Raw genomic sequence first — 12,594 nt, 5'->3', positions numbered from 1 at the left:
ATAGAGAGATGTAATATGTCACTCATCGTTTTCCATAATAAGAATTTACCTTGTCAATTGTTGATTCAAGATTTTCGCTTCAAATCTCACCTCGATCTGGCTGCAGAAATTTATCAGACACCAGGCAAGTGGAACAAGAAATACAAACAAAATACTCCTGAGGTCGATCAAACGGATAAATTATATACGTACTTTACTATTTTTGAAAATATCGATGGTATACAACTTAATTACAACAAAAAATACACCAGGTATAATGTGCAAAGAGGGGAACGATGCATGATGAACTGGATCTGAGTGAATGAGCTAAGATTTGAAAGGATTTGCTTTGGTGTGATGCTTCTGAAATCTTTTTACTCCAGAAACTGTGATGTGAACCATGAAGAAAGCTTACACAATGTCCTTCCTGGGTTGAAAGGGTTTCACTCGCATTTATTGTCATTCCATCATTGTCAATACAGGAATAGCCTCCTTACTCAGCTTGGTCGAGGTTAGAACTGTGCACAGTACAGCCATCACCACGGCACTGCCAGGCCATTCTTGATAATTGCGTTCAAAGGAAAAAACAATTTACTCTTTTTTTCTTTTTTTTCCCCCTCCTTTCTCAATTACTACCTCCTTGTCTCAGTCCCTTACCATTTCATCCTACTGAACTTCAAGAGGGTAGCTTATCACCTCATGTCACCCCCTGACCCTTTATTATCTCTCCAGCCCCATCTCTCTGTCTCACCTCTGTCTGCTCCTTTTGTACCTGATCATTGGGAGTGTATAATCTTGATTCATCTCAAGTATTACTCTTGTTATGAACCACTAACAGAAGATCGTGGTAAAAATACCATATCAATTTTTAGATCCTCGTGGAGGATCTCTAAGTCTTACTCACTTTGTTGTTCTTGTGGACTTTTTTGTTTCACAGCCGACAGTTTTCATCGAAACTTCCTGAAACTTGGCGTATATATGTAAAATTACCCTGCGCAGACAGTAACCATCTTCGATTTTGAAAATTCCTCCTAGAAAATAAAGTTATGACGTCAAAATATCTCCGCTAATGGAAATCGCCGAAAAAATTATCTCTGAAACGAGGCAAGCTTTTTGAATTCTGTTTGCGGGAATCGAACAGGGCATTAGCAGAGATGAATTACCGCACATATGATGCATCACTATGATGTCTTATCAATTTTTATGACGTCATTCCTATTTTTTGACATTTTTTGTTTCACAACCCAGAGTTTTCATCGGATCTTCGTGAAACTTGCCATGTATATGCAGAAAGCCCACGCGCAGGCAGGAACCATCTCCGATTTTGGAAATTCTTCCTGGAGAAAAAGTTGACATCATAATATCGCCGCTAATGGAAATCGCCTATACCATTATCTCCAAAACTAAGCAAGCTGTTTGAATTTTGTTTGTGGGAATCAAGCCGGGCATTAGCACAGATAATTTATCCCAAACCTGATACATCACAATGACGTCATATTCGTTTTTATGACGTCATCATTAAGAGGATGAGGATCTTAGCTCATTCAAGCTTGTTTTTTAAAGGAAGACTTTTATTCTTGCGTTGTTTGAAAGAGCTCAAATATGGGAGGTTATATAGTTTTAAACAGCAAAGAAAAAAAATTTGGGGGTAGCAATCGAGGCAGCAGTCTGTTGCTTATACACTGCCCGTGATTGGTTCAATCTTTTTTTTGTCTGATTGAAAAAAATTATAGTTTCCCCGTCAGTTTGGATTCACTCGAAGCAACTTTTACTTCATAATTTTTTTCTCTTCAAAGAGCATTTCCATATTTTAAGGTCGGACAAACAGACAGACAGACAGCATTGGCCTATTATTTGCAGTGCATAAATTCGACCTGTCATGATATGCATTAATATAAAATAGCATATACAAAATGTCTTGTTTTATTTTACTTTTTCAGGATAGTTTAGAGGTATGCAAATTTACCTGCGCACCTGTCCCACCTGGGTTTGAATCGAAACTCTCATCCCGCCAGCTCGAAACTGTCATCCTGACGTTTCACAGGCAGGGTGATTCATCAATGTATATGCCGTCCCTCAGATGGATGTTAAACTTGGCATCCTTTCTGCCAGCATGAGTCAGTGAACATAAAAGATTCCTGCTATTCTTACTTAAAATTCCTGCTCTAACTACTTAGCTGGCTGGGCCAGCTGGTCCGTGAAGGACTTGGCCAAACTTTCAATGGCCGACTCGTGTAAAGATGGGAATAACTGTGGCCTATAAAGAACAACAGCAATGTACCCAAAGTCAAGTCTTATGGAAGAATGAGGTGATCGAGGGGAGAAGGTCACGCACTGACTGTGCAGCAACACGTGGACATAATGAGGGAATGGACATCTCATCATGTGATGCTGTATAAGCATTCATAATGTCTAACTTATAATTCTCTGTCACTAATATTCCCACATTGTGCTTCACAAGTGATGATATGTCTAAAAAATGTTGATACACTCAACCTAAACAAGTCAACATCACATCAACAGGAAGTCCCCTTAATATCATCACACGAGTCTTCATGCATGGTAAGAAAGGAAATGCACAAAATAAATCCCATTCATGTCACAATATCTGAACATAACTTGAGATGCACTTTGATGAAAGGGTCAGTTTATGGATCTTTGGGCTGTTTAGGTCATAATAACGGCAGAGGTTCTGGCATAGATCGTTTTACTCAGATCTATCTCAGAGGAAAATCAGACCTTATTTGACAACTTGGAGGCAAGTACGCCACCATCAAATGAGCTACTTTGTTAATCCTTGCGTAATAAGCACCAAAATGAGTGAATGTCCAGCTTAACCTCTCACCTTGCCCTTATATAGTTATTTCGTACTTTGAAGCACCAGTAATAGCAATAGCATATTATTTACAATGAAACGTTACAAATTAACCAAATATATACACCACATCTGGCCAAAAGTATGTGGGCACCTGCTCGTCCAACGTCTCATTCCAAAATAATGGGTACTAATGGATTTGCCCCCCCCCTTTTGCTGCTGTAAGAGCCTCCACTCTTCTTGGAAGGCTTTTCACTAGACGTTTGAACATTTCTGCAGGAATTTGCTTCCATCCAGCCATAAGAGCATTAGTGAGGTCGGGCACTGATGTTCGGCGATTCGGTCTGGCTCACAGTCGGCATTCCAATTCATCCCAAAGGTGTTCGATGGGGTTGGTGGTCGTATGGCAGCTTAGCTGCTGGGGTAGCTATCATTTCTTGATGCGTGACTGTGTCGCTGATGCAGTGCCCCTCTACCTGTACATACACTGGAACTGGTACTCATTTTGCTGACCACGGAAGGATGACAGGCTGAGTCAACCCCCTGGTGTATTAATTCAGCGGCTGACAGGGCTTGAACTCAGGACCCTCGGATCCCAAGCCGCCACCCTAACCACTGAGCCAACACCAGGCTTTCGATGTGGTTGAAGTCAGGGCTCTGTGTAGGCCAGTCAAGTTCTTCCACACCGATCTCGACAAACCATTTCTGTATGAACCTCGCTTTGTGCACGGAGGCATTGTCATGCTGAAACAGGAAAGGGCCTTCCCCAAACTGTTGCCACAAAGTTGGAAGCACAGAATTGTCTAGAATGTCATTGTATGCTGCAGCGTTAAGATTTCCCTTCACTGGAACTAAGGGGTGGAGCCTGAACCATGAAAATCAACCCCAGCCCATTATTCCTCCTCCACCAAACTTTAAAGTTGGCACCATGTATTCGGGCAGGTAGCGTTCTCCTGGCATCTGCCAAATGCAGATTCGTCCTCCGACCTGCCAGATGAAGCATGATTCATCACTCCAGGGAACGCGTTTCCACTGCTCCAGAGTCCAATGTCGATGAGCTTTACACCACTCCAGCCAAACGCTTGGCATTGCGCATGGTGATCTTAGACTTGTCTGCGGCTGCTCGGCCATGGAAACTCATTTCATGAAGCTCTTGATGAACAGTGCTTGTGCTGATGTTGCTTCCAGAGTCAGTTTGGAACTTGGTAGTGAGTGTTGCAACTGATAACAGACGATTTTTCCGTGCTTTGTGCTTCAGCACTTGGCGGTCCCATTCTGTGAGCTTGTTTGGTTTAGCACTTTGCGACTGAGCTGTTGTTGCTCCTAGACATTCCCACTTCGCAACAACTGCACTTACAGTTGACCGGGGCAGCTCCAGCAGGGCAGAAATTTGACGAACTGAATTGTTGAAAAGGTGGCATCCTATGACGGTGCCACGTTGAACATCACTGAGTTCTTCAGTATGGTCCATTTTACTGCCAATGTTTGTCTATGGAGATTGCATGGCTGTTTGCTTGATTTGAAACACCTGTCAGCAATGGGTGTGGCTAAAATAGCCGAATCCACTAATGAGAAGGGGTGTCCGCATACTTTTGGCCAGGTCGTGTGTATACATATATATATATATATATATATATATATATATATATATATATATATATATATATATATATATATATATTGTTGTGGTTACCAAATTCGCAAACCACCATTCAGGTCCCTTAGGTGAGGTATCTCGGTAAGTACATGTGTAGTTAGGCCCAAACCCGTTGTCTAGTGGGAATACATGTCATTTATGCGTGCTGCGACTCTTCAGGATAGCCGTTTTTCTTTTGCTATCTTTATTTTGGACCAACCGCCATGATTACCACCACAACCACAACATCAACCACCAACCACAACGCCGCTTCACCACAACCGCCACGACCTTCACGTCACACCTCGCAACCGTCGCATCGCCACCGTTCTTGCGCCGCCTGTGGGTACCGGTGTTGGACTCGTGCAGGGCGCGCGCCGAACAGCGTGTACAAAATCACGGATTTTGTGCTTCAAAAACGGATCAAAAACGACACACGCCCACTTTTTGCCGTCCAATCGGTGAGCGGGGGGCGAATTGGCCCCGCCCCCAGGGCGTTGGAGGGCGATCGATGTATGCAAATTTATGGATCAAAAAGCATTCACGCCCACTTTTTCTCGGGCCAATGGGGAGCGAGGTGAAAGGTCGAAGGGAGGGGGTCAGAGATGAGAGGGCGAAGCCACGGGGCTGATATAAGCAACCGTGTTCGTCAGTCCAGTGACCAGGAGAGTAGGAGAGTCGAGAACAGAGAGTTAAGACTTTGCGGGCGGTGGAGTTGGCAAGAAGGAGCTGGTCGTCGTGTGCGTTGGAGTCGGAGCGGAGGGGACGGAGCTGTGGAGAGGCGGCGAGGGCAGACGAGGGGGTGCTCGCGTCGTGCAGGGAGCTGCACCCCAGGGAGGCCGACAGCGCGACCTGGCCGAGGTGGAGACGCTCGTCGCGGGACAATAAAAATCCTCTATACCCCGAGCATCAGCAACCCCCTCCTGTTTCCCCCCGCGCTGAGATAGTGCGACCAAGGGGGCCCCTTTCCCACCCCCTACCAGACACTGCCCGCGAGGCCCGCGGAGTTGAGGCACCATCGCCGCTCCGCGTCTCATCACCAGACGGGTAGGCCCGACCCGGTCTCGGCCTCAGGCCCGCCTCATCCTTGAGGGTTCTCTGTTCTTTTCCGTGGTTTTGGGTATGTGTTGTCGGCGCCGTCTGTGAAGTAAAATTGTATAAGTGTTGCCGTGTGCTCGGTAGTCGGATAGCTCTGCATTGTGTTTCTCTTTTATATTTGCTTTTTGTGTAATATTGTGTTTCTTCTCCTTTTACATGTGCTTTTGGTGTAATTGTATATGTGTGCTTTCCGTTCAGCGCGAATAAATGTGCTTTGTGTTGAACTGTTTCCCGCTTCGCTTCGTCATTTCTTTCATTGAATCCTCATCTTGCTTCACGTAAAGGGTTGGTAGTGGGCTGAATACGCCCGATAATTAATCGAACCGTCGAGGTCGACAAATAACACCGCTCGGTTATCCCGATAGTACGGAACGGGTCGCTTAAGTGGCCCGTGTCCGAAGTCGACCTGCGGCGAGGTGCGATCGCCCGGTCTACCCTCCGCGTGGGTACTTAGGTAGGTCGAATTTGGCGAGCAACCCTATCCCACGCGGGGGCTGATTGGCTCGATCGCGGTGAGACCGAAAGGTCCACCCGTGACTGGTTCCCGGCGTTAGTCCGAGAGGGTCACGACTGGATTGTCCGTCCGGTGGGCGACGTGCCGCGATTCGAGTTACGTGGCCGTCAGCACGCCGGCGGGCGCGAATCCGCAACAATATATATATATATATATATATATATATATATATATATATATATATATATATATATATATATATATATATATATATATATATATATATATATATATATATATATATATATATATATATATATATATATATATATATATATATATATATATATATATATATATATATATATATATATATATATATATATATATATATATATATATATATATATATATATATATATATATGGTCGTGCATTCTTTCTGCAATGGAAATCAAATATTGTTCGGAAAGTTCTTCCCAACACTGTTGCAGAAGTTCCCACAAATGTGTTGCACTTGTAGGTTGCTTTGCTTTCACCCTTCTGTCCAGTCCATCCCAAACCAGCTCGATGAAGTTTAAGTCTGGAGACTGTGCTGGCCATTCCATGATTTGAAGCCTACTGTCTTGTTCTTTTCTTATAAGGTAGTTCTGACATAGCCTGGAGGTATGTTTTGGGTTATTATCTTGCTGTAGAATGAACCCCTGACCAACTCGGCAGAGACCAGAGGGTATTGCATGGCACTGCAAAATGCTGTGGTAGCCCTTTTGGTTCAGGGTGCCAGTCACTCTGTGCAAGTCGCCAACTCTCGATCCAGAAAAAGAGCCCCAGATCATCACGCTTCCTCCTTCATGTTTGATAGTTGGTGTCACACACTGAGGAACCATCCTTTCGCCGACTCGACGGCGTACAAAAACCCTGCGTGATGAACCGAAGATTTCAAGTTTTGATTCATCGATTCATAAGACCTTCCAGCTTTCAGTAGTCCGCTCGCGGTGCTTCATGGCCCAGGCAAGCCTCTTTTCCTTATTTTGCCATCTTAGCAATGGTTTTCTTCCTGCCACTCGACCTGTCAAACCTGCAGCTTGAAGTCTTCTCTTCACAGTTGAAACTGAGACTTCCTTACTTCGACCAGTGTTGAGCTGTGCTTGAATCTGCTCTCCTGTGAGCTGCCGATCACACAAGCTGTTAACTCTCAGAAACTTGTCTTCTGATTCTGCTGTGGCTTTGTGTCTGCCAGACCTCTTCCTGTCAGCGTTTCCTCCAGTTTCCAAGTTTCTTTTGATGGTGCAGGAAACTATTCTCACCGACACCTTGGCTTGTTTTGCAATTTCTCTGAAGGAAAGACCTACACTTTTAAGGGTTATCATGGTCTGTCTGTCTTCCTTTGTTAATTATCTTTTTCTTGCCATTATGATGGCAATATACTACTTCCTGCAGTGCAATATTGTCCAAATAATGCTTCAGAGGGTGCAGCAACACAGTTTGTTCCAACACTGCTTTTATACAGACCTCTGGGTTTGTAACTAATCAACAAAAGTTGGGACACCTTTAGGAATTGTTTGCTTCAACTGTCAAGGCTTAATTTACTTCCATTGCTGCAGAACAGCTGCAGTTGCTCACCCATTATTTGTTCCCTGAAAAGGGCCTTTTTTAACAACTCTGAAATTTACATTATTTTTCAGTTTTTAGTCATCTAAACTTTGTTTTTTTTAACCTCTGGTAGTTTACCACTGAGCTTTGTACCATTTCAGGTTATTCGCTGGACTTGAACTGCTTAAATTTCAGTAAAAACTGAAAAATGGGGGTGTTCTAAAACTTTTTGACCGGTAGAGAATATAAATACTTAATAAACATGAATAAATTCCTGCAAGAGGCTAGTGTGAAAAAATTCTGACTCAACACAGAACTCAAACCCAAGGACCTCATTGCTTATGCAGCAACAGCCCACTGAGCTATTGAGTCTTCAGGATAGCCTCAGGAATTACTCACACAAACACTGCAAGCTTTATAATGGCCGACATCTTTTGTACCTGCTCGGCAGACCCCACTTATGTACAGTATGTGTGTGTAGGTGTAGGTGTAGGTGCAAGTGTATTGAAGATAAATCTCATCCAGAAATTTAACAAACAGGAATAAATTCCTGCATGGGGCTATTGTAAAAATATTCTGACTCAACCCAGGACTCAAGCTCAAACCCAAGGACCTCATCACTTATACAGTGACAGCCGACTGAGTTATTGAGTCTTCACTCAGGTTTTTATATTAACTCAGGCTTTGATGTGCCTAATAACCCCTTCCTGCATTGAAGTTCCTTGTAAGGGAACTCGTATTATAAAAAGAAGAATCCACAGCAGTGCATTCAGTTTGGTGGGGGGGGGGGGGAATATACGAGTTCCGTAACAATTACATTTGTCTGCGTGATGAGATTGTCAACAAACTCAATACTGTACACAACTTCACTGCAGATGCAAATCCACCAGGTGCGTTATTTATAATTGGCTAACATGAGAGGTCAATGTGCAGTGGGTAGTGCTTGCAAACCCTGTACAGATAGACGTTACTGGCTTTTCTACAATGCTGAAATAATAAACCCATGGAGTGACCTTGCAGTGTCGACTGATAACCCACTGATGATCACAGGTCATTGCTAAAGTACAGGACCTACAGAAAAGTGTTTGTTGCCTCAATAATGATGTTCAATGAAAGCTTTATAACTTGTTTTCCAGGCTGTTGAAGTGGTACATGTCCTTGCTGAGTGCCCTGCAGATGCTTGGTGTCCCAAGAAATGTTAAAAACTGTTACGCTGTCAACAACGGATTAAAGATTATTTTGGGCCAATGGAATTGCCCACCAGATGAAAGTTTTGAGTTTCATGCAGAACCACATAAAATTCACCTGTTAATCATCAGCTCCAGGCTGAGAATAACCTGCAAATGGAGGTATCAACCAGAATGATCAACAATTTAGACACCAAAACAAGGAAACTTCGAACTATTCAGAAGATATTTGACAGAAACCAATGCATACTGAGGTTGTACTTACTGAGACAATGAGGAGGAGGAGGTAATTTGATGGAGGTTAACCAAGTGCACAGAACATCGTGCATAGGACTAGCAGAGTATGTGAAAAGCTCAACAGACTATCGGATGAGATATGTACACGAGCAAGAAAATAACAAACCAGAAAAGGGATCCTTAATCCATTTAGCAACAAACTTCCAAAACACATGCAAATTATGGATACTACACAGGAAAACGAAATAGAAACAAACACAGCCCCAATGATAATTGCAAAGAAAGAAAAAAAAATACAAAAAGAAATATCAGCAGATATACTGTGACAAATGGCAGAATGACAAAAGAGCAGGAAGATTTTTTTAAAAGGGCTTGACAGGACAGAGTTTAGCAGGGAAGGTTCATTGGAATGGCTAAGAAGAGGTCAAATTAGTTGGGATGGAAAACGGATAATCATCAATGCCCAAGACCAAGGACATTACACTAATGCTTTTAAGAAAATGGCAGGATTGAGCCAATCGGACATATACAGGTTTTGTGGGGAAGAAACAGAAAGTATCCTTTTGGGATGTTGAAAAAACTCATGTCACAAGAGCTGTACACAGAAAGACATGACAGCATCTGTGAAGTAATCACATCTGTAAACATTTCAACATCCCGGTCCCAGAACAATCATGGAAACACAAACCAAATCCGATCCTTGAAAATGAATATTAGTGGGGCAGCTTAGCTAAATATAGCATAACAATTGTGCATCTTATGAGGAAAGCACCAAATTTGGCACTCTAGTAGCCTATCATATTATGAACAGATTTGGATATTGGGCCATCTCAAATTCTTGATGGCAGTGGAAAATGGCTGCCACAGCCATCAGCGGCTGAATTAGAGATGGCCCAATATCCAAATCTGTTCATAATATGTTAGGCTCCTAGTGTGCCAAATTTGGTGCTTTCCTCACAAAATGCACAATTGTTATGCTATGTTGCCCCACTATATATAGTGCTTGTCTACAAAAAAAGTGAATATATAGTGCGATGATCCTGTCAAGTGTGGACATTGCAAACAAAGCATTACATCCGGTGATAGTGCTCAAACACAAGAAGGAAAAGTCGGCATTTTTGATTGAAGTTTCAGTTCCCAATGACTGGACTAAATGTTGCAGAAATCAGGAAAATGACCAAATACCAGGATCTGAAAAATGAGGTCAAGAGGACTTGGAAATTGAAGAAAGCTGGAATTGTACCGGTGATGGTTGGAGCTACAGGAATGATAAAGACAACTCTTACTTTGCACTTAAAAATCATTCCGGGGAATATCACTTCAAACGGGCTACAAGTGGAGGCTCTCAGTGGTTTGGTGAAGATTCTAAAGAGCCCTTAGAACGAGGCTGTGAGAACGAAATCTCACAGTTTGGTTCATAAATCATGATCCTTTACCAAAAAGGAGGTGGAGATTTTGAGTTCTGGGAGAACTTCCTCCCACCTCCTGAAACCCAAATGGCGATAACAACCAACGAGAATGTACTGTTGGACCCTGACATTCGTGGGGGATACATTCCTGAAAAATGCTGCGAATGTTGAATCTGCGAATGTCAGGGAATTGTTTCAATGGAAAAAGGGGGATAGGTTCCTGGCAGTTCAAGATTCATAAGGGAAAATGAAAAATCCCATGAAAAACCATGAATATTCCCATGAAAACGCGAAAAAACCCCCCGTGAAGAACCACGAAAATGTGAAAAAAAAATGAATACGCCAGTGAAAACTAGCAAAAAAAACACGAAAAAAAACCATGAATATATGAAGCACAAGTCCGCGAATGTAAAAACGGGTCGCATTTTATGAATAGCGAATAATGGAACCGCAAATGTCGGGGTCCGACAGTACTCACGCTGAGAATTGCATCTGGGCCTCTTTGGCATTCCCACCTGAGGACGTAGCTCACATTATTGGGATTGATGTTCAAATCTGAGATATTGTGTTTATTTGTTCATGGTCTATTGAGGTCCTTGTAATTCATGGAGAAGTATAATGATGTCTACTAATGTCCTTGTCTTACATGCATATGTGCATGCTTCTCGATGAGTCTGTGACCATTCAAAATGTCCTTCTTGGCTGTGAATCACTGATCAACAATTTAGTGTCTATGTATATCCAATATAAATACATCAGGATTTAGTGAAGCATGATCACTATGCTTGCATTTTTGGATTTATATAACATAAGTTTTGAATGTCAGTTTTAGTAAGTGTTGTAACAGCCCATTCAGTGCTTGTAATGGCGTCTTTCAGATCGTTCGTTGTCCACGGAAACTCTGCTTCCTGGTTTTGATTGTCTCCCTCTTTTACCGATCATGATTCAGACAATAACTATTTTGTGACATCATCGAGTATGCAAGGAACTAATCATTGCCACCTTAACAGTCATCCATCACTGCTCCTTGGAATCGTTTCCCTCATCAGCATTGATCTTAACCCGACCAGATTTGTGTTTCAACGTATTTCAGGCAACACAGATGTGGGTGCACAGCTCAATTTGAGGCCATTTGACGCAAGTCATTTATTCTCTTTCAAAAAGTAATTCCAAGACGCTTGAGGTCAACCTCATCCACTTTACTCCTCGAGCTGTCCAATCCATCAGACGTGATCAGACCATTTGAATTATAAATAGAGTACTTGGTACTTATACGAAATAAGAATATAAACTTGTATCCCATAAAATTTGTATTAAAAAGATTTATTTCTGTAAAGTATGGAAAAGATGTCGAGATGGTGGGGGTGGGGGGGGGACGTTTCATATAGTATTTGGAAAAGACTATATCTCCTTGTCATATTTTTTCCCCTATTGCCTTTTGTAGAATTTTGGGCTACCCGAAATGAAATTATGCTTTTGGAAAGAATCTCTAAAAAAGAATTCCTTTAATTACAGTGTAACAATTATGAACACCCCTCCCAACAGGCATTTCAGTGGAATCACCGATGAGAAACAGGATTTTTAAGTGGCCTTGTATTACATTGTGAATCATCGCGTTTCTCCGAGTGAATGACTTTGAAAACGGAAATTTCACTTAAAATCGGGGATCGCATTGAGGATAGAGGGTTACAGGGACATTATCTGGACCGGTAGGTAGCTTGGGTATATGGACGGGTGATTGTGTGCTTGTCTCGTGATTGTGATGTCTTGTCGAAGATAGGATCTTGTCAAAAATAAAATGTCGATGTTTGCTCATCCCTCACGATACAACCCTCTTTGTCCATAAAAAAAGAAACCCTGGTGATGTCGCCGTGTGCCCCACCGTTCTCCCACCCCTCTCCAGTGACATTAACTGAATAAACTGATAGATTTAATCAATATGTTGTGGATAAAGCACAGACATGATTGGCCAAATGGCCTCTTCCTCTGTGCAAGTCCCTTGTATTTCCTTGCTTAAAATTTTTAAACAGTCATTTATCTACTGGAGGAAATCCAAATGAGACTTTGTAATTGTATAAATATTTATGTTTAATTACGACCCTCTATGAGTCCATGTCTACCTTGTTACAATGAATTACTGGAGTGTTTTGAGGGAATGTAAAGGAATACAGAGAATTGGGAATTGTA

General features: G+C 42.3%; 1 protein-coding gene across 3 annotated transcripts in view; it reads left to right on the top strand.

The window, feature by feature from the left end:
- LOC147021521 (striated muscle-specific serine/threonine-protein kinase-like) overlaps positions 1-12,594 on the top strand; it is a 178,242-nt gene that overhangs the window by 50,697 nt on the left and 114,951 nt on the right. The gene's annotated exons all lie outside the window — the stretch shown is intronic.

Source organism: Eptatretus burgeri, chromosome 8 (assembly GCF_056783735.1).
Source record: "Eptatretus burgeri isolate ZD-2024b chromosome 8, Ebu_testis_v1, whole genome shotgun sequence".
In the NCBI taxonomy this organism is placed as follows: domain Eukaryota; kingdom Metazoa; phylum Chordata; class Myxini; order Myxiniformes; family Myxinidae; genus Eptatretus; species Eptatretus burgeri.
The sequence above is the reverse complement of the archived record's forward strand: the minus strand, read 5'-3'. Positions and strand labels throughout refer to the sequence as shown.